The following is a 23,151-nucleotide window of genomic DNA, read 5'->3' on the forward strand; positions in this document are numbered from 1 at the left end:
CATTAGATGTTGTATACAATACACTTTTAATGAAGTTTGACCAATATAGGAGAATTTTTGGCTTGAATTCCAACTCATAAGAATATTCCTTGATAATATTATTGAACTTATGAAGCTTTTTCACTCGAATGAGATTAGAGTCATTATTTACTGGGAATGAACTTACAACAAACTAGAGTTTGCTTAGAAAGATTATAACATGAAAAACAAAGTGTGACTCATAGTATTGAAGACAATTTTAACCAAGAGCAAACGTTGAGCTTATTCAAGTCAAGTAAAATGAAAAGCTCATTGTGACTTTGAATCAAATAGTCAAGTACAAAGGTCAACTTTGAATAGTCATAACTTTTTTAATATAGCTCCAAATTGAGCAAATGACTTATCTCTGTAAAGGTCTTTGCATTTATGTTGCAATGCCGCAAGAACCATTCTGAAACTCATTGTATTTGCAAATATATGATCAACGTAGTGAATGAAGATTGGGATCAAAATGTGAAATCCAAGCACTATATTTTGAATGGTCTTGGTCGTCACTTGAGGCACCATTTTCCTCATTTTTGTTGTCAAACTTGGTGGCTGCGTCAAAATTGTCATCCCGAATTCAAGAGATGTGGCTCTCCAATGTGTTTGGCTACTTCCATTAGTTGTCAATTCCGCCGTCTGACATTAACGGTGTTTATAACGTTTATTAAGGAAAGGACTTGACCTTTAGCAGAGTATATTATAAGGATCCAATACATAAAAAAAAATAAAACTAGAGGACTTGATTCAAAATCTAATAAGATTATAGGATTGAAAAAAATTAATTTTCCCTATATATATTAGTTTTTTTTTGGAGACACCTATATATATATAGTAGTTTATATCAATACTACAAATAATAGCTTCCACAAGGCTAATTTATAGTGCTTAAAAGTAAAAACACCGTTAAAAAATGTGGTGACATTTTTCTAATTAAGTTGTGGTAAGTTTTGACTTTTCACATAAATAATCGCCGGCCAAAGTTGAATCTTGCAGTAAAAAAACAGTGCTGACTGTAACACCTTAATTTATCACCTAATTTTATATCAAGTGAAAGTAATTAGAATCATTAAATAAGTCTTTAAGTTAGAAAAATTTGAAATTTGAAATTTCTTTTCTTAGATTACTATTCATTGTAACTCTAGATTTGGCTCAACTTTTGAAAAATCATAACTAATTCTAGAAAAATTGAAATGACATGGTTTCAAATTCTACTTAAATCTATCAATAAGATCTTTAATGAAAAAATAATTTTAAATTGCAATCTTAGCTCATGTGTGCTCAATTCCTGTATCAAAGTGCACTATTTATTTGGTCAATTTTTTAATTTTTCAGAATTTATGCCTAACTTTAGAAATACATAACTTTTTGTACAAAACTCTAACTTTTATGAATTATCCCTCATTTTAAATTTTAAAAATAAGATCTATTGATCTGCTAAATTTCATAACCAAATTCCTTCATTTGCTCAAAATCACATTGTTAGGTTTAAGGCTTTGATGATCACAAAATGAGTAATTAAGTTTCTCTGCATACATATTAAGTTGTTCGATCATGTGTTGGATCGTGGGTTGATAAAATACGTGTTAGATAAATGATTGAATATTGTCAGTATAAATACAGTTAAGCTTTATCAATCACATGTTAGATAATCACTGTGCTAGATAATCTATTAGATAAATATATTGTTTGATCATTGGTAAAACTGTTTAAATATTATTACTGTCAAGAAATTATCGATCACTTCATTGATAATTTAAATATTAGATAAGGTATTAGGTAAAGAGGATAAGTTTCTCACTGTTGACTAGCGTTTATCGATTACCTTAGGGATAAATGAGGTTATCAATCATGTCCCAGATAATTAGTAAATCTCTTCAACTCATATGTTGTTTGGAATGCTTTATGGTTTACCAATCACCTTATCAATAATCTATTTATCGATAACCTCTTGTAAAATTGTTTGACAAAACTTCTTTGGTTGATTGATCAGCTACTTGATCAAGTCCCCCTCTATCTAATTTAGCTTCAAGTTTTTCTTAGTCAATTATTGATCACTTTATCAATAATTACAATAATCGATCAGTTAATCAAAAATACCACTTATCGATCATTCAATCGATTGATGTCATGTTTTTCTATCTAAATCAGCCTAAGTCTCTTAGAACAACTTTTGGGATAACTCGTTCGATCAAGTCTTTATCGATAATGTTTCATATTAACATGACTAAAGTGTTTTCCCACAGTAACTTAAATTATCAATAATCTATTTGATAAAGTGATTTATTGATCATCTATTCTGTAAAGTACAAACACATTTTTGTTTACCTGTCTTCATGATACTTTTCATAAAATATAGTTCTATCTTATCTTCAAACTTTTCTCAGCCTTCATTAATTATCTTATATTCTTATAAAAAACTAAGAAGGCACATGTCTCAAGATTACAAGCTTTCTAATTAATTTTAGATATATCTTTTTGTTGACTATATTTCACCATATATCGATCACCTGTTCCATAAATTGAATGATCCATAATACCATCAATAAATGATCTCACCTTTTAAGACTAATACCTTTTCTATTAATCAATAACTTAATTGATTAAGGGCTTATCGATCAAGACTTCGATAATTTAGTTGTTTGATCATCTGATCTTTGATTTTGTGATTTTTATGTCCTGTATCAAATCCAAGAATCATCATTTCTTCTGCTTTTCATTTATATTCACTTAAGATGAAAACTTATACTTTTGTCGAGACTATTCACAGGTTACGATGCTCAATAGATACATTTTAGAGGCTCAAGCTACTTGTGTCAGAAGCATTTATTACGAACAACCGTTGTAACTGCCGTACACACGCAAGCAATTTCCCAACGGCTACATGCTCTTGTGTCTTACAGAAAATTGAAGATCTCTAACTATAAATGGCGCAAAGAGCATTGAATGAAATAGTGAATCAACCAAGCTACCAACTGTTGAAGTTAATCTCTACATTCATTACTCTATTTTTTTGTACCTGAGCTTCAATGTTTATCTTATATACTCTTGAGAGAGAATTTGTAAACATTTTTTACTTTCAACAAGTGACTCAAGAATCTGGGATTCTTGAGGGGATTGTAACCTTATGGGAAGTAAGGGGGAGTGATTGAGAGTGAACTCAATTGTTGTACTGTGGCACCAAGAGCCTGTTGAATTTTAGGGAATTAGCAGAAAACTCAGAGGCATTCTAAGGACTAGACATAGGTCAAGTGGTTGAAACTGAACCGGTATAAATTCCTGTGTGTTCTATTTTTGCTCATTCTCCGTGAAATCTTTCTAAACTTGCATCCTTTATGTTATTTAGTTGTTTATTTTATAAATTCAAATTTTTTATCTATCACCCAATTCACCCCCCTTGGGTGAAACTGTCACTAACACATATGTGGTCAAACTTTGACTCATTTTAGGTCAACTTTCATCACTTAGGTGTTCAACTTGCCATAACTCAATTTTAGCAACTCAACCATATTTGAATCATAATTCACAACATGCATCAAGCATATTCACATGGGTTACAAGTCTCAAGTAGCCAACCATTTATCATCTCATGGTTATTACAACATTATAACATAAAGTTCATAAAATATCATCAAATCATTCCTTAAGATGTGATCACCTCCTTGCCTTTCCCATAACCACTTGTAGCCCCTAATGGTGTTTATTTTGGACATAGAGAAGAGTGAGATTTCATAAAAATCTTAGTAGCAGAGAATACAATTACAATGTCAATCAAGCAAGGTATGTTTCATGTAATTTCACAAAGTACCAATCAATTTTCATGCCATGAAAGAGAGCATTAAACCATTCCAAAAATCAAATTGACAATGCATATAGCCAAGGCATATAATGCACTAAGTCAAGCACATTGTCATCTATCAAACTCATTCATAACATAGCATACACACAAGGTTTGCACATAGTAACAATCAAGCAAGGTAACATTAAATTGCAAGTTCTAAGCTACCTCTTATGTCCTTGATTCATATGGCCTCTTGTCCTTGCTTTTGAGCTCCCGCTTGTTCAATAATATTGCCTATCAAACAACAGGAATAAATGCATTTCAAATCAATAACACCATTCCACTACACAATTCTTTCTAAAACCCTACACTTTTAACCTTTAATTTAGGGTTTTAGCATCATCATTCTTTACATAACTCCCATAGGTTTTTCTTATACAATTTTTCATGTAGAATCCATATTTGAATTTAGATTCATCAAGATCCAACTCCTTCTCTTCTTAGTTAGTTTGGCTGAATGGTCCCTTAGGTTTCTAAAATTTTATTTTCAATTTCAATGCTTCCAAACACGTGTTCTTCACATATCCCTACACAAATTTACCTTATAAATTGATTGGAAGCATCAAAACAATAAAAATCAAACCCTAGTACAACATAATAGTCTTGGTCAAACAGTGTCCTCAGAGTGCACAAATTGATATCTTTCAAACAATAAGGTTTAATCATCTTTAAGCAATCATTTCCTATCCTTTAATCCATGTATCAACTTAATATCAATCAATCATAAAACATCAAGAAACCATTTGTGCAGTACCAACCCTTAGGATTTTCAACCATCAAACTCTACAAAAACCAAGTTTAAAACCATCAATCCATAAAAAATCAAGCTTTAGATAGGATAGTCATGCTTTTACCTTGATTAATGGCTTGAAATCACTTGGATTCACCTTGTTCTTTCTCTCCTCCTTCTCTTCTCCTTCTTGGCCAAAACCTTCTGTCCCCAAGCTCTCCAAAATTGATCAAAAGAGTAGCCTAAGAGGAGAGGAGACGGTATTTATAAAATCACCTAATGTCTTAGGTTATATGGTAACTTGCTTAACCTTTGATTTTTACCACAGGACACATGGCTTCATCTCTTCTTTTCTTCCTCTTCAAGATGTTAATGGTAGCTTTACCCAAGAGAGGGATGAATTGGGTGATATATAAAAATTTAACTAAATAAAATAACTGAACAGATAAAATAGTGGAGATGAGTTTGGAAAGTTTCGCAGAAGAATGATGACACAGGAGTTTATACTAGTTCGATCTCAACAACTTGATCTAAGTCCAATCCTCAAAGTGCCTCTGAGATTTCCACTATATCCCCAAGATTGAACGGGCTCTTGGTGCCTCGGTACAGCAATTGAATCTCTCTTAATCACTCCCCCTTACTACCCATAAGGTTACAACCCCTCAAGAGTCCACACTCTTGAGTAACTCTTAGGTTTGAGTAAAAGATATAACTAACTCTCTTACAGAGTATATATATGTTAAACACTGAAGCTCAATACAGAAAATAGAGTATTGAATGCCACAGAAAATTTCAACAGAGGATAGCTCGTATATTCAATACTTCATTCAATGCTCTTCGTGCCATTTATAGTTGGAGTATTTTAGTTACCTGTTAAACTGAAGAGCTTCTAGCTATTGGAAGATAGCTTGCGTGTTCTTGACAGTTACAATAGTTCTTCGTAACAAATGCTTTTAACATAGTAGGTTTAAGCCTATAATTTATCAGTTGTGCTTCGTAATCTGTGGAAGTCTCTTAGCATAAGTAAGCTTTCTTCTTCAAGTAAATATAAATAAATAACATAAAAGGTGATGATTCTTGATACAGTACACGAAAATCATACAATCAATCATCAGATATTCAGAAAGTGAGAAGAACTTACTTGATCGATGTCTTGATCGATAACTCCTTGATTGGTCATATTATCGATTAATTACAAGAGAAGTAGACTTAACTATGTATGCATTTATTGACTTAATTATAGATCATTCAATGATAGAACAAGTGATCGATAAATGGTGATATACAAACAAAGTGATCTTTTGCAAGTAAAGTACTTTGGTATTTTGTGCAAGGCTTTATTTCTTCCAAATTTACATGCCTTCGTATCTTTAAAAAGAGAATAGTATGATTAAAGAAGGCAGAGAAAAGCTTAAAGACAAAATGAAAATATGCTTTAATAAAGATGATTGTGAAGTACTGTTTAAGTAATGAAATGATGCATTGATCGAACAGATGATCGATAATCGGTTGATCAAACAACTCATTGATAAAACTAAGTTATAGTGTAAAACAACTTTAAGCACAAAGATCCGACACTTGATTGATAAGGGTCTGATTGAACAAGTGATAAAAAATAGTTCAAAGAAGACTTAGACAATTATGCACAAAGATAGGTTGATGATCAATTAAATGATCAATTAATAGATAATCGATTAATTGATCGATTAAAGACTATAAAAAGCTTGAATTTAGCAAATACCAGAGTAAGCCTTTGATCGAACAATTGATATGAAAAAGTCTTGACGAAATGATGCAGAAGGATATGATGATGATCAATCAAATGATCGATGAAAGGATGATTGATTATGTGATCAATCACGGATTGTGAAAACCTTGTTTTGCAATATAACAAAGAATACTTTGACAGAACACTTTATCAATTAACCAGAAATGATTTGACACATAATGTTCAAATATGTTATCGATAAACTAATGATCGATAATATGATTGATAATTTAAAGTTGTGAGTGAGTCAAGGAAACTTACCAATTATTTGTGTCATTATCGATTACCTCTTAATCAATTAGGTGATCAATAAACCTTCTGTTATAAGTGAGGAAGTTCAACCTTTTTTCTGATAACTTATCGATCAACTAATAATCGATTAAGTGATCAATTATTTCCTGAAATATCTTATATTAAACCAGATATACCAATGATCAATTAATTGATCGATCGATCCATTTTTCTAGCTAGTTATCTAGCACAGTGAATTATTTTACACTTGATCAATAAATCTTATCAGTATTGGGTTCATAATAAATAGTTTATTTATCTAACACGTATTCGATTAAGTGATGATCGATAATTTGATTGATTAAAATAATAGATATTTAGAGAAATTTAAAACTTAATTTGTTATCATCAAAACACTTAAATCTAACACAAGAAAACCATGTGCCCTCTTAGGTATCCTCCAAATTGAATGAAGGAGCCACCTCATGGGACACATAAGCTCCTATATGTAAAAATCCATGTATTTTATTCATGATTCCACTCTTCCAATTCTATCCTTCAACAAATTGTATTATTCAATCTAGGTCCTTACCCTCCTCAAATGGTGCCATATAGGCGAGAAGAATGGGGGAAAATTTGGCCCCACCAAGTTTATGGCTATTGCACTATATAATTTCATGTTATCAGTTAAATTTTTCTTGAATCTTGTTAAATTTTTGTCTCCAAAAATTTATTTTCTTGTGCTAATAACTTTATTTTGATGAGAAGAGATTCCTCTAATTTTCTCAGATTTTATGTTGACCTATAACTCTTTCAATTGAATTTTTTCCGAAATCAGCCTTTTACCCGTATAATTTTTAGCTTCAAATAATTTAAAGCTAACCTCTATACCTTTAGAGGCTAAGAACAATTTTGAAATTCATAATAACCTTTAAAATAATTTTTCTAATTTTTTTCATGAATTATTGAGGCCCTATATATTTTAAATAATTCAATTTGGCCAATTTTTCCTTGATTAGCCAAAATTTTGAGAAAAAACAAAAAAATTCTAAAATGAATTATTTTTATCTTATTTTCATCTTTCAAGCCCTCAATGTGATTTTGTATCCTTTATTCTATTTTTCATTATTTTCTGAAAATTTTCTAAAATTTCAGGTCCACATTCTCACTTTGTTTAGCATGGACCGGATATTTTAAAAATGATAGTTTGGTCCCGGTTTGGTTTCAGTTTAAAAGTTGTGCCATCTATCTCTTGACTACCCTGCTTAACCCATGACTTATTTTATATTCTTTATTTTTAGGGTTAAAATTAACAAGATGTAACACTGATGCTTGAACTTACAATGATATTTTAGCAAACACCATCGTAAGCACTTTTCATGACAGTTATCTAAAATCATGAAAAATACTTTTTAACAGTGGTCAACAACATAACCACTGTTAAATGTTATTTCAAAATTTTTAAACGTACCCCCTACCATGGTAACTCTCACTTTTTCACAAAACGTCATGGGCCTCCTCTGTACCCCACAATTGTTGAAATTTCTCCCCCTACGATTTCTAAACAAACCCCGTTGAACCTCTCTGTTTTTTGCCGTCTTTTCACCGTATTCCGCCATCCATTATTGATGTCGCCGAAGAATCATCTTTTTTTTTTAATTTTTTCACCGTCTTCCACTATGTTTGTATGCTCTAACTTATTTCTCTTGCTTTTTTTGGATTGTTTTGAATGTTTGATGATAAAAAGTATTTGTATATCAAATGAATTACTTGATTTCACATTTTGGATTGTTATAAAATTAATTGTTTTTTATAAATATATTATTTATTAATATATTTTAAAGCTGGAAAAAAGATAGCCTAAAGAAAATAAAATTTCATTTTTCTTAGAGCATATAAAATTTGTTAATTTGATTATTTTAAATATATTATTATATTAATTAGAATAAAAAATTACTATACCAATTTTTTAATACACATATTAACATGATAAGACTGAATTTTTATTAAATTATATAATTTAAATTAAGATGTAAATTAATTTATATAATATATCAATAAAAAACATAAACTAATATGTAAGGGTAAAATAGTAAATTGATTATTACTATCCCTCCCCTCCCCTCCTTGAACCAAACAAGGGATCATTAAATACCCTCCCCTCCCCTCCTTTTTAATCAAACCAAACAAGGTGAGGATAAAACCTCCCCTACCCCTCCCTCCCTCCCTCCCCTTCCCTCCCCTCAAACCAAACAGGCCCTAAGTAGGGGTGAGCAACAAACCCATTACCCGCTAGCCCGTCCATAACCCATAAAATTTTTGTCCATTTAAGCCCGCCCAATTAGCCCAAATAAGAGATTATAAACGGGCGGGCTTAAATGAGCGGGGTAGCCCATTAAACGGGTTGGGCTATGGGCAAGGTATTGGGCTGCCTATACCCGCCCATTTAAGTTTTAAGTTTTTAAAAATATTTTTATTCTTCATTTAATTGATGATATTGTTTCTCATTCATATTTTATCAAACCTTCATCATACTTGTCTAAGTTTTTATTTTATCCTTTAGGTAAAAATTGGAACTTTCAAAGTTTATGAGACTTTATGATTGGTGACTATTTTTATGATTTTATCAGACTTTAATTGTTTGCGAATCTAAGTGAGGTTGTGTGATTGAATATGGTTGATGTTATTTCATATTTGATTTGCTATTTGGCATGCAAAATTTATTAACAGCTTCATAAGGTTACATATATAAAATAATTATATTGAAAACAAATTTAAAAAAATAAATGGGTTATCCCATAACCCGGTCAGCCCAAACGGGCTGCCCCGTAACCCATTTAATATGGGCTAAATGGGCTACTACCGGGTTATGGGTTAGCCCATGCCTATTTACGAATAAATGGGCGGGCTATGGGCTAACCTTCGGGTTAGCCCACCCCGCCTATTGCTCAGCCCTACCCTTAAGCAGATTTATTTGTTGGTTTGATATTGTTGTATTTGTTTCGTTGATTATAATTGTTAAAATTTGCCTTTTATTTGTTTCGTATATATTGTTGGTTGGTTGATTTATATTATTAATTAGTTGACTGGTTTATTTGAATATTGTGTAAATCATTTGAAATTTCTAATATTTAAGGGGAAACTCTACCGAAATTTTTATAAAATAAAAATGATATTCCCTTTAATTTATATTAGTCAAATTTATTTATTAACCAATACTTAATTATTTAATTTATTTGCATATTTGAATGAAGTGGTTAGAATTGAATTTGACAACTATACTTCTTGGCTATGTAAAACAATGAATTATAGTTGGATAAAAGCTATGATGATGAGGTTGAAAGGTTTCTTGATTTTGTTTGGAGAAATCCCCTTAAACAAAAGGATTGCTTGTGTTGTTGTCTTTGTGTCAAGTATTTAAATAATAATTGGTATGGTATTCTTAAGATAAGAGAGCATCTTATCTGTGATGGGATAAATTTGAGGTGCAAAAATTGGATATGGCATGGTGAATTTAAAAAGACTTCTCTGTCTCAAAAAGAGAAAGTTATGAATGACTACTTTGATAATAAAATTTCTGATATATTCTATGATATAAGATTCAAATCCTTTACACAATTATTTTGCGATTCTTCAATTTTTTTCATATTTTTAATTCTTAACTAATGACTTTATTTCTTTTAATTTACATGAGAAATACGAACCCTAATGAAATCAACTCAATAAGGGATGGTTTGTCAAAAACATTAGTTGAGATTATGGGTTGACAAACAATTAGTGTAATTGAGGTTCAAAATTTTGGTGCTAATATGGTTAATATAGGTTTTTTAGTTGATTGCTTATTATGTTTAGCTAAACTAGGGATTGGTTAAGTTGTTGATTAGGTTTTAGTTGAATTAGGATTTGAAATTTTAATTATCTTAGAGCCCATTTTGTTCAATTATATGAAAGGAGATTACATGTAATTCTAATGCAATCTCACATTTCCAATGTTTGGTTGATCTAAGGTAATGTAATAGGTATTACATGATAGCATCATGATTCTCTTAAACTCAGTAATAGGGATTACATTAAAAAACCTATGTAATCCCCATTACCGCTACCCTCAATCCATTCTTGACTTTTTTGCCCTTCATCATTGTCATTGTGTGGCTACATCTTGTGAACCACATCAGCAGCAATCTTCACTTGCGTGCATCTCCGAACAACAACACGACATTGTTTGAACCAGAATCATGACCTCAACCTCCTTGCGTGCTTCTCGTCCGTGAATAGTTCGCTCAAATTTGAAGACCAAAATAGTTATTCCAAGTCCAAGACCCCGAGGGAAAGGTTGTGAAGAGTTTGTTCAACCTATATAATCCTTGTGTGCTTCTCGTCCATGCGCATGCTTCTCGTTGGTTCCTATATATTTCAAATCTAAGGAGTTGTTTCCTATTCGAAATAGCAACTAGTGCTATTTTGAGATGCTGATGCCTAACGGTGGACATAAGGAAGAGGCCGCGGACAGTGGATAAAGAGAGGAGGGTAATGGGGAGCGAAGAGGGCTTTTTTGGCTAGGGATAATTTTGTCCTTACACTATTATTTAAATTTAATTACATTAAAAAATTAAATTCCATTGCATACCATACCAAACACACTCATGTAATCCATATTGCATTACATTCAATTCCCTCTCATTACATTACATCCCATTACAACAAGTTTAGTGAACCAAATGAGCTATTAGTGTTAGATTTCAGTTTTAGCATTGAATTATTCATTGAATTTTAGGTGATTAGAAATTGTGTTTTTAACTATGAATTGGTTTAGTATTATATTGGTCTATTATGTTGACTGAAATTAGTCTGTTTTGGTTTGGTATTACACAGAGGTTGTATACATATTAAAACAAAATTATATAAGAAGAATTGAAACTTCTCACCATGGTTATTTAAATAACGGCTATGAAAAGTTTGCCATTTAATGTCATTTATTGAGGACTTTCCACTGCAATTTTTAGCAAATAACTGTCATGGAAAATGTTTTTTCACAGTAGTTGTTAAACGCTATAAAATTCTTAGTTTATTACATAAATAATATTAACACTGCTTCTAGATCGCCATGAAAAGTCCTTTTCAACTGTCATAAAAATGTTTTCTGCAGTGGTGTGTGATGCCTATATCAAAATTCTTTTAGTGCTCCTTTATGATTGATCCTCATGTGCTTGTCATAATTAATTTCAATTTAGTTATTACTTCACTTTAACCAGACCAATCCAACCATTTAAATCATGACTATTGGCCTCTCCGGTTCAATATTCAGTCCAACTTTTAAAACATTAGATCTAATCAAAACTTCATTAAATTTAAGTCTATATGTTTTCTTCCAATTTTTACTTGGAGCTTTCTAAATGTCATTCACATTCAACCATTTCAATCGTGAACAACTTCCAAAATATAATGCTTGAACAAGTAATAAGCATATATAATTATAATAATAAAACTAATAAAGTGAACATAGTATTATATTTTATTTATTACTCGCTGTGGTCCTTGTTAGCATAAAATTTCATCCAAGAAGAAAATTAATTGAATGATAATAAAATTTTCAAATAATTTTAGAAATCAGATGTTGGAATTAATAAATGAGCTAAGAATAGAGAAAATATCACCAAAAAGAAGCAAGGTGAGAGAAAGAAAAAGTGCCCCAAAAATTTATCTCGATTCAGTCACCTCCCAATCTGCTTCCAATCTCTAAGCTTCTTATAACATCCCAAATTTTGTTGGTTTGTCTTTTTTAATTTATGAAAATAATTTTTCATTTTTATTTGGAAAATATTTTTTTTGAAATTAAAGATTTTTTTATTATGTTTTATATGAAGATTTCCATAATCTCACATAGAAAAATGGTTGCCTACTAAGATTCTAAAAACCTCACATAACTTTAGGTTCTAATAACCTCACACAACTTAAGAAAACATTTTTATTTTGCTTAAGAAAACCTTTTTTTTCCTTGTTGAAATTTATTTACAAAATTGAGTCTTCTCATTAAGCAAAATAGTTTTCTTGGTGTGGAAATATATTAGAATTAATTAGTCAAAATTTGAATTTATTACGAGAAATAGTTTTCTTGAATCAACCAAAGCATACAAGAGAAAGCAAATAAATGGATTCATTAAACTTTAAGCATATATGAGATTGATAATTGTGGTAAAGCACATACTCTAGATGCATCATCCTTATAAAATGCACAAGTCAGGAAGTAAGAAATCAAAATAATAATAACGGAAAAAAACGGAGAATACACACCATAAACCTTCAAGTCCTTCTTGCTCATATGCGATCAAGCCAAGATGAAAATACCATTCTAAAAAAATAATCAACCAACGAGCTAACATGCTTATCTCTTCAATATTCTTATTTTCATTGAATTCCTGGGAGGAACAAGACCGAATATATAAGAAGCATCATGGAGGAAAGGAGTGTTCACAACCATACCATTTGTGATCGAGATGAGATTATCATTATGAGAAAACAGAGGCAAGATGTAAGAAACAAAATGAAATAATGATCTTAGGTGCCAATTAAGAGATGAAATGTAATAACAAAACTACCACACTTTTAAATTAATTAGTATTTAAAAGTTAACCACGATAGAAAAGAAGTTTTGTGAAACATTTAAAAATACTATCATGGTTATATAAGCATCCTAAATCCCATAGAATTAACCATAATAGAAAAGAGTTAAACCAAACTATAAATATGTCTATTGTAGTTAAAAAAAGCTTTTCTAAATTAACTGCATGCAAAACGAGATTTACAATGAATAGAGCTTTGGGCATTATAAACCCAGAATATCATTTTTAACCATAAGCCCATGATACGATTTTACTGAATAATACCTTTCATAACTTTTTAAAATCAAAAGTCATTTGATGTCAAAGATTATTGTAGATTCACCACTCATATCAAACAAAAGAAATCACATGCAAATACCTAGAGGCCTCCGGCCTTCTATCAGCATGCAATCCAGTAATAGTTATCAAAAATACACTGTTAGAATAATCAATCTCAAACATACCAGAGTATGTGGAATGGGCCCTATTATGGCAATATACATCTATCCAACACAATCAAAAGAAAGGAAGTGCTACAATTTTGCAATAGTAGCTCAAACTTCCGGAACCTTCCCTGACTGACCTGAACAGGAACTATCACCTGGAAAAGTGTTAAAGCAACGGGGCGAGACAAAAGTCTCAGTAACCAACAAGTCTACTTATCAAACATACAAGTAAGTGCTTATGATGTGTCAAGTGAGATAGTTGCCAAATCATAGTAATCAAACAAATTTCATATTGTCAAAGCATATAACAAAGTACAATTAATAATCCTCTCACCTCCCTTATATCTACCCACCTTATATCTTCTGACTGAACCCATGAGATAAATCCTCATCCATGCGACTAGTAATTAGACAAGCTCACCGATCGAGTGATATGGACCAGCCAAAATCCACAGAGCACAAGACCGGACCATGGTTTCCCCCTCTAGTCTACTAGTGGGGTGTCAATGCTCTAAAATGAGTAATTGGGCCAAAGGACCAATCAGTGTACACCTGATAGCCCTACCACCTTATATCCTTAAATGTACATAATTTAGCCCCTTATATCCTCTTTGGTATAGTTCCCATCATCAACATCCGCCACCCCTCACCTATCAATGCTCAAAATATTGTATTCATAATAAATTATCAACATGTCAACATCAATTCGAGTTTCAAATTCCCAATTAATTCATAATACATAATATCATCATAATTGTAAACACATATATATTTTGTAAAGAAAGTCTCACAAGACAAATTTCAATAACAACATAATTTCATAGCTCATATCATAATCCAATAATATTTCATAAATCCCGTACAATTAAAAATCAATCACAAACAACCTACGAGCATGAATAATAAGTGAAAAAAGATTACCTCTCGTTTAGGACAAGGATTGCCACAAGGTTAACCCGTGCTCAAACCAACAATCTAACAATTTAATCTACACAATCAATACATTTACATATCAATATACAAGCTATTTAATTAATTACTCAAACTAATACATATATATAACTTAGAGTTTCTAATTCTATGCTAAAACCCAAAACTCTCATAACCCATAATTAAGTCTTTTAGCACAAAAATTTATATATCCTAACAATCCAAAATTTTCACTTGAAACATTTCAAAATATTTACTTTAATACAGAATTTTTCTCAAATTCTTAAAATCAGAAATTATCATATTTAAAATTTAAAAATCCTATCTCAGCTTAAATCTCAAAAACCAACCATTAGAAATTCAATCTACATCAGATACACCTAAGTAAATAATTTAGTCAATAGTTCCATAGTAGAAATACCATATTTTCCACAAATAAATATCTGTTTAACTAAAATAATTCATTTAAAAATATTAGGTCAGTCAAAAATAAAACTAAACTAATTAAAATGATATACTAAAATAGCTCTATAATACTATGCTCATCTATCATCAAAACTCAACACTTGCTCCAAACTCTAAACCCAAAAATTTTTTTCAAACAGTATAAAACTATCATCATTAGATAGATTTAGATTAATAGAATAATTTTCATGAAGAAAGTTTGATGAAAGGAAGTCATTTAACTTACCAAAATGATATGCAAATGTTGACACTCTAATAAGAAATGAGAGAACGGCGCTGGAGGACACGAGGGGGGAAAAAAAGAAGGACAACGCCTCTCGACCCCACCCCAACGGTTAAAATAAAATTTTGGGGTAATTCCAGCAAAAGGACCCATGTTAAAATGAGACAGAATTACAGTTTGGTACCCTTTTTCCTCATTTTCTTTGCATTTTCTTTCTTGCTTTCTTTTTTTTTTATCCGTTTTATTTTTATTATTTAGAAATTTTCTTATCTATATGTATATTGTATAATTCTTATTTTTAATAATTCTCTTTTCTTAAATAACTAGAGAATAAAATTCATTTATTAAGCATTAAATCCCTTCCAAACTTAATTAAACACTAGGAATAAAAATTGGGATGTTACATGAAACAAATGAAGTAATTATTCACCCAATGAGCAATGGAATCAATTGAAAACAATATCCACATACGGCAAATTAAAGTGAAACAAAACAAAAATAAAAGAAAACAAATAAAAGGAATAAACAAAACAAGACAAAAGCAAGCATTCATCTAACATCATACAGGGATCAAAATGGCATTACTACAGACATTTGAAGAAGATTGAAAACAAGGTAGGACGTGAGGGGTTTTGTATGCGTCAATATATTGGGGGTGCCCAGAAAATGGCTCCTTTGAATGAGCATTCAACTCCCCTAGGCCCTGTAACAAAAAAAAAAAAAAAACTCCCTTAGGCCCATGAGAAAACCTTTAAATGATGTATTAAAAAAATCACAAAGTGGAGTGTCTCTCTTCCTTTCGTCCTTTCTCCTTTCTCCCCAATGCTATGCTTGATGGAGAGAAAATGAAGGAGGAAGGAAAACTAGAAAAGAAAATGGAAAAGAACTTGTTTTTCTCCTGTTTGGATAGGGAAAGAAAAGTGGGAGGAAAAAAAAGTTGGAGAGAAAATGAGGTGGGACCCACAACCTATTTTCCTCCCAACTTTTCTCTCCATATGTGGAGAGAAAATGAAAAGAAAACATATTTTTTCTCTTTACTCTTAATATGTTTTTTCAGCAAAATAATACCTTTTTTTTATTTTTTCACTTTATTTATTATTATCAAGTTTTTCTTCTGTGTTTGCTTGATTGAAAAATAAAATAACTAAAATTGCAAAAATCCTTCTAAAATGAACTGAAAGGAAAAACAAGTAGAGTTGTTGCTTTAGTTTTTTTAGCATTACATTACACAAAATGTTAATTTTTTTTTCTTTTTTTACAAAATTATTTGATATCAAAATATAATAACATGATAATATATCTTTATCAAATAATTTGATTTTAAATTATATGATTATTTTAATGTAAATATGGTTTTTCATTATGATATTTAATTTGATTTTAATTAAGATATATTTTGATATAATAGAAAGGGTATTTTAGTCATTCATATATTTACTCATTTTTTTCCTTTCTGTTTTCTCTTGTCCATGCATGATAATATTTTCTCTCCAATTTTCTCTTTTCTCCATTTTCTCTCCTCTCATTTTCTTTCCTCTCAACTTTTCTTCCGATCAAAACAGAGGGTAAATTCTATTGTCTTCCTTCAACCCTTCCTCTCATTTTTATAAGCATCACCTAAAGCTTTGACTCATAAATGCATTTTTATTTTATTTTTATTTTTGACTAAAGCACACTTTTAATCTTTTAAATTCACATAATGTTTTAGTTTAGTCCCTTAAAATTAAAACATAAAATTTTAATTCTTTAATTTAACCCTTAAATTATTATTAAAAAAATGATATTGAGGTCATGAATGTTGATAAAACATTCTCAAATGCTAACATATTAAGTTCATTTTAAAATCATAATTGTTACGAAAAATCATTATTTAAGATTTGAATTTTAGAGTTAAAGACTAAAAAATACTTTTTAAAGTTAATGGACCAAACTTAAACCTTGTATAAAGCTTAAGGACCAAATATAAATTTTAGCCTTCATTTTTCATTTTCTCCCAATAATGACCCATGATATAATTTCCTTTTTTTTAGCATCAAATCATCATCAACTTGTGATTTTAATTTAAATTTTTCCACAAGACATTTAATTTCCTATTTGGGAAGCCATTCACCATAAATGGGATATTTTTTTTATTTTTTATTTTTTGGCTTTTCTTCTTAATGTCTCCACGCCTTAGTTCTTATATAAGAGGCCAATCAGCATTTAATCTCATCATGAATGAGAGAGGAAGGGATTTTTATTTGACTTTCCTTTTTTATTTACCATCTTCAAAGAAGAATTAAGGAGAATTTTCCTTTTACTATCTTTTGTTATTTTTTATTTATTCAATTTATTATTTATTTGCGGACCCACACTAGATAGGGTATTCACACTCTCAGGGAAGATATATATTTAGTCGAGGGCATGTCTAAGCGATGTTATTTAACCATTAATCATTTCTAGGATACTTGAAGATCATATGACAATGAGTCTAGTCTTCAATATATAACTATTTTGTATCATTATTGAAATCTAGATATTCTCTAATAGTTAGTCACCTACTTTATAGTAGCTGTCTTTCAAGAGATTTTGTAAAGCTTATTCGACTAGCAAGTTTTAGTCGACCATCACACTAGTTACTTTTATTTGATAGGTACCTTAGATGCTCTCACCTAACAGCTAATTTTAGTAACACCTATATATATTTTGTGTCTAATGTCTTGCTACACTAAAAATATGTAAATAGGAGTTGCATTTAAGTTTGTGACAACAACCACGGTATTATTAAGTGCAAAGACTCTATCAGTTGTTGAAATCATTCATTATCAAAGCTAGTCACTCACCATATTCAAATACTTCATTGTACACACCCAACCTTTGAGAGGTTTAGTTAGTAGATCACTTCTGTTGATTATTCTTTGCATATAGAAGAGAGCGATTGCACGATAACATTCGGATTCTTGTGGCTTCACTAATGCCCAAATCAAACTAGTCGGGTTATAGTTGCTTCTCAAGTGCCCAAATGGAACTTGAGGGGTTGTAGCAGTTTCACAATTGCTTGGGTCGAACTTGTGCGATTTAATGGAGAAATATGAAATGAGGAGCTTGGAGGACTAGATTTAGGCTCGAGTTGTGAGCTGAAATAGAATAAATTGCACTGTTTGCATTTTCTTTTTCCTATAATCTTTATATTTTGCAGTTACACTTTGTGCTATCTATTGTACTACCTCCGGTTCTTAATATAAGAGCTAGTTGACTAAAACTAGTTAAATAAATTATTTGTAACAAATATGTGTTGTTTTTCCTAAAATATCATTATTAATCAAATATATTGATTAGAACTACCATTATTACAAGGACAGCATTTTTGTCCCACATCCTGTCTAGTCTCCAAAGTGTCTCAGTCTAGATCAGGACAAGGACAGAACCAGGATGTCCCAAGAAATGAAAAATAGAGCCCAACAGCACAAAAACTAAAGATCGGTTTCTACTTTACATGAGATTCATTATATCATATTTCATCCCTATGACAACAATTACAAAGACCTAGCAAAATATATAACATTATCCAAAAAAATCAGATTGAAAAAATGAAAAGGGAAAATAACATTAAGGTCCCATAGAACCAAATATACAGTAAAAAGTTCCCCTAAAATGGCATAATTTTTCTGAAGTCCCAAAGGGACTTGTGTGCAATTTTCAGAATCTTCAAATGACTCTCTTGCCCTTGCTATCAGAAACAAAGAGGGTGAGCTGGGTGAGGAGTTTCCTGCGCAGTATGGTTGAGAGAAGACATTGGGAAAGAAGAAAGAAACCATTGATGATGAAGTATCTTCTCTATTACCATTAATGAACTCTTTCATGTGAATCTCCACAAATCTTTAGGTCTGAAACTTTCTTTCCTCTCCTCTCCTATCTTTCTTGACAGATTGTGCATTTATTTAGGAATGGGAAATCAGAAAATCATTTTTGCCTTTGGTACTGCAAAGCTTTTGTTTTTGGTGTAGGATTCACAAGTTAATCAATGGAAAAGCTGTGTTTTTGGTTGATGTGTGTTGGTGATTTTAGTTGGATGTACAGGATGATCATGAGTGCTCTGTTTTTGGGTTGTTTGTGGGTGGTTTTGCTCTGTTCTGACGTTAGTTGAGGGGCAAAGGAAGAAAAAGATGAAGGTTAGTGTGGGTAGAAATCCTTAGCACGAAATGGGATATTGTGTTGTCAATCAGGTCGCGATAGTTGTCAATGTGTGTCACGACAGTTGTTAACGTAGCTCCTTGACTTGTCAATGACAGTTACGTGACTCTTGATACAAGTTTAAATTACTTATGGTGAGTACGTCTGGAAAGCATCTATTTTGTTTTGTTCACAGAGGGGGAAAGTTTATAAATGATGGAGAAGATGATATGAGATATGTGAGAGGTAGTGTAAGAACAACAAATATAAAGGAGGGCACAAGTTATGGAGAATTGAAGGAAATTATATCATCAATTACTGGAAAAGAAAGCAACTCATTTCTTTTGAAATTCTCAGTTGTGTTTGATTAAAAAACTTTTGTAGAGTCGGTAGGTGATGATCGGGTTGATCATTTGATAAAGTTCAATGAAGAAAGTGGTCATGTGTATATAGAAGAGAATGGAAATAAGGACCACATAGAAGCAACAAGGGATAATGTAATGGAGGAGCAAGATGTGTAAGTTTAGTTTAACAAAACTGTTATTATCAATTTCAGTTGTTACTGTCTTGCTACCAACTTGTCAATACATGCATCCTGAATTGTCATTTATTGCAGGATTGATTAATCATTTGGAGGTATCAATAGATTGTCTATGTCTCCACCTACCTTATTTGATGAGATTGGAGAGCCACCATCAATTCTTTGTGCTGTTGAAATGATATCAACACCTACACCACAAATGAATTCCACAAAATAGAAGGATTTGATCATTGGAGAAGGACAAATATTTCCAAATACCACTGCCCTCCGAAAAACATTATACGGATGTGAAGGGAATATTTTGTAAATGAGTGTGAAGGGAATTTTTTATAAATGGATACACACCAATAGTTAGTTTCGTAATTATATGTAACCCTTATGTTTTTTTTTGGGATAGATTGTGAAATAGGTGTAATTTTATGTATATGAAGGTGTAAATGAAAGTTAGCTATGAATTAGCATGTTAGATTCTGCTGTCATTTCAGTTGTCATTACCTGCACCCTGCATTGTCATTAGACCTGTTATAACTTGTCAATGGAGCACTATGACTTGTCAATTAATTTGCTGATGTAAGTTGTCAACAATATGAATTCAAGTTACTTGACCTGTTTTAGTATCATATGATATTTTCAATTACTTTGTCATATTATATTTTTGTTATATTATCATATATAATCATTATTAATGAAGTGTTAATGGTGGCACTATGACTTGTCAATGGTCGTACTGTGACTTGTCAATAGTAGCACTGTGACTTGTCAATGGTGGCACTATGACTTATTAATGGTGGCACATTGACTTGGCAACGGTAGCACTGTGACTTGTTCTTCGCCGAATAACTTCTTAAAAGGGTTAGGTGCCGCGACGGATATGATCAGGCGCTGCGGCGGATATGATCAGGCACTGTGGCGCCTTACACAGAATGACAGCTCCTTGGGACAGATGGGGGAGTCGCGGTGGATATGGTCAAACGCTGCGACGAATTATCAGTTGTTAATGGTAGCACACTAACTTGTCAATGGTAGCACTGTGACTTGTTGTTCGCCGAATAACTTCTTAAAAGGGTTGGGTGCCGCAGCGAATATGATCAAGCGTTGCAACACCTTACACAAAATGACAGCTCCTTGGGACAGATGGGGGAGTCGCGGCGGATATGGTCAAACGCCGCGACGAATTATCAGTTGTCAATGGTGGCACACTAACTTGTCAATGGTGGCACTGTGACTTGCCAAAGGAGTGCTGTGACTTGTTAATGAAGGCACTGTCCCTTATCAATTGAACATAAATTTGAGTAACACCTTCTTCTTAATAATTATATTTTAATGCAAATATTACTTAATATTATAAATAAATGACACCTTCAATTGTAAAAATTTTGAATAACAATTACTAATATCCACACATTTATTTGTTATGAAATTGTTATATCACTTGTCATTAACTCCTGTTATATTACTTGTTATTTTGGATAACTCGGGTTGTTAATTTCTATACTGAGTGCTATTGAGCTATACACAACTGAGAATTTCAAAAGAAATGAGTTACTTTCTTTTCTAGCAATTGATAATATAATTTTCTTCAATTCTTCATAACTTGTGCCCTCCTTTATATTTGTTGTTCTGACATTACCTCCCACATATCTCATACCATCTTCTCCATCATTTATAAACTTTCCCCCTATGTGAACAAAGCAAAATAGATGCTTTCCAGACGTACTCGCCATCAGTAATGTAAACTTGTATCAAGAAGCATGCAACTGTCATTGACAAGTCAAGGAGCTACATTGACAACTGTCGTGGCACATATTGACAACTATCGCGGTTTGATTGACAATACAATATCCCATTTCGTACTAAGGGTTTCTGCCTACACTAACCTTCATTTTTTTCTTCCTTTGCCCCTAAACTAACGTCAAAATAGAGCAAAACCACCCACAAGCAACCCAAAAACAGAGCATCCATGATCATCCTGCACACCCAACTTAAATCACCAACACACACCAATAAAAAACACAGCTTTTCTATTGATTAACTTGTGAATCCTACACCAAAAACAAAAGCTTTGCAGTATCAAAGGCAAAAATGATTTTCTGATTTCCTATTCCCAAACAAATGTACAATCTGTCAAGAAAGGTAGGAGAGGAGAGGAAAGAAAGTTCCAGATCTAAAGATTTATTGAGATTCACATGAAAGAGTTCATTAATGGTAATGGAGAAGATATTTAATCATCAAAGGCTTCTTCCTTCTTTCCCAACGTCTTCTCTCAACCATACTGTGCGGGAAACTCCTCTCCCAGCTCACCCTCTTTGTTTCTGATAGCAAGGGCAAGAGAGTCATTTGAAGATTCTGAAAATTGCACACAAGTCCCTTTGAGACTTCAGAAAAATTATGCCATTTCAGGAGATTTTTTTGCTGTATATTTGGTTCTGTGGGACCTTAATGTCATTTTCCCAAATGAAAATCTAACTATGGAAGAAGAGTGAAAGAAGAAATAGTGAGATCGAAGAGAGAGAGGGAAAATAACTTCGATGAAAAGCGGAGAGGGTGGGGAAACACCTGAGAACGATTTCGTCGTGCCCAAAGATCAGTCTCTCTTCTTTGACCTCTTTGCCGATCTATACATGTAGGAAGTTGCCAATCATATCTGAATTTGCCTTCAATCTCAATTATCGTTGTCTGTCGTGGTGCAGTTGGTCATTGAATCTGTTCCTACATCTCCAATTTCATCCCCGTTTGGTGTCCTCGCCTAATCGATTTTCTTCCTATTTGCTGCATTTTGATTCACATGCTTTCAACACCGAAGAAATGGAAGGGAAGGTAGTTGGCAACGGAAGACACTACTGGTGCAAATCCCAGATTTTATTAATGTTGTTGAACAATCACCATTATGACAATGCATAAGTGAATTGGCAATAATTAGGGGGGGAAAAATAAAACAAAAGGGAGTTAACAGAGAGGACAACACCTCATCAATTCTGCTATAAAACTTGGCTCCTGCATCAAGCTGAAAAACCAGTACAAAGAAGAGATTTTGATCACAATTTTCTATCCGGTAATTTCCTATGAATTGGGAGATTGCCAGATGATGAAAGTGAAGTACATGGAGAAAAGAAGTTGGACCTTTAAGTTGCTAAGTGTGCCACACGTACCATATGGGTCCATTTAACCATCAAAATTAACCATATTTAATGTTAGGGCGGTATT

The 23,151-nt window shown here is 31.9% G+C and overlaps 1 protein-coding gene across 1 annotated transcript in view; it reads left to right on the forward strand.

The window, feature by feature from the left end:
- The window catches only part of LOC114755782 (transducin beta-like protein 2), a 56,819-nt gene that overhangs the window by 2,294 nt on the left and 31,374 nt on the right, over positions 1-23,151 (forward strand). Inside the window, exons 2-3 of the mRNA XM_028944650.1 lie at positions 7,025-7,032; positions 18,591-18,600. The gene's annotated coding sequence lies outside the window, so the exon portion shown is untranslated. The remainder of the gene's footprint in view (positions 1-7,024; positions 7,033-18,590; positions 18,601-23,151) is intronic.

This window comes from Neltuma alba, unplaced genomic scaffold (genome assembly GCF_004799145.2).
Source record: "Neltuma alba isolate B1F8T4 unplaced genomic scaffold, ASM479914v2 tig00010339_pilon, whole genome shotgun sequence".
Lineage (NCBI taxonomy): Eukaryota > Viridiplantae > Streptophyta > Magnoliopsida > Fabales > Fabaceae > Neltuma > Neltuma alba.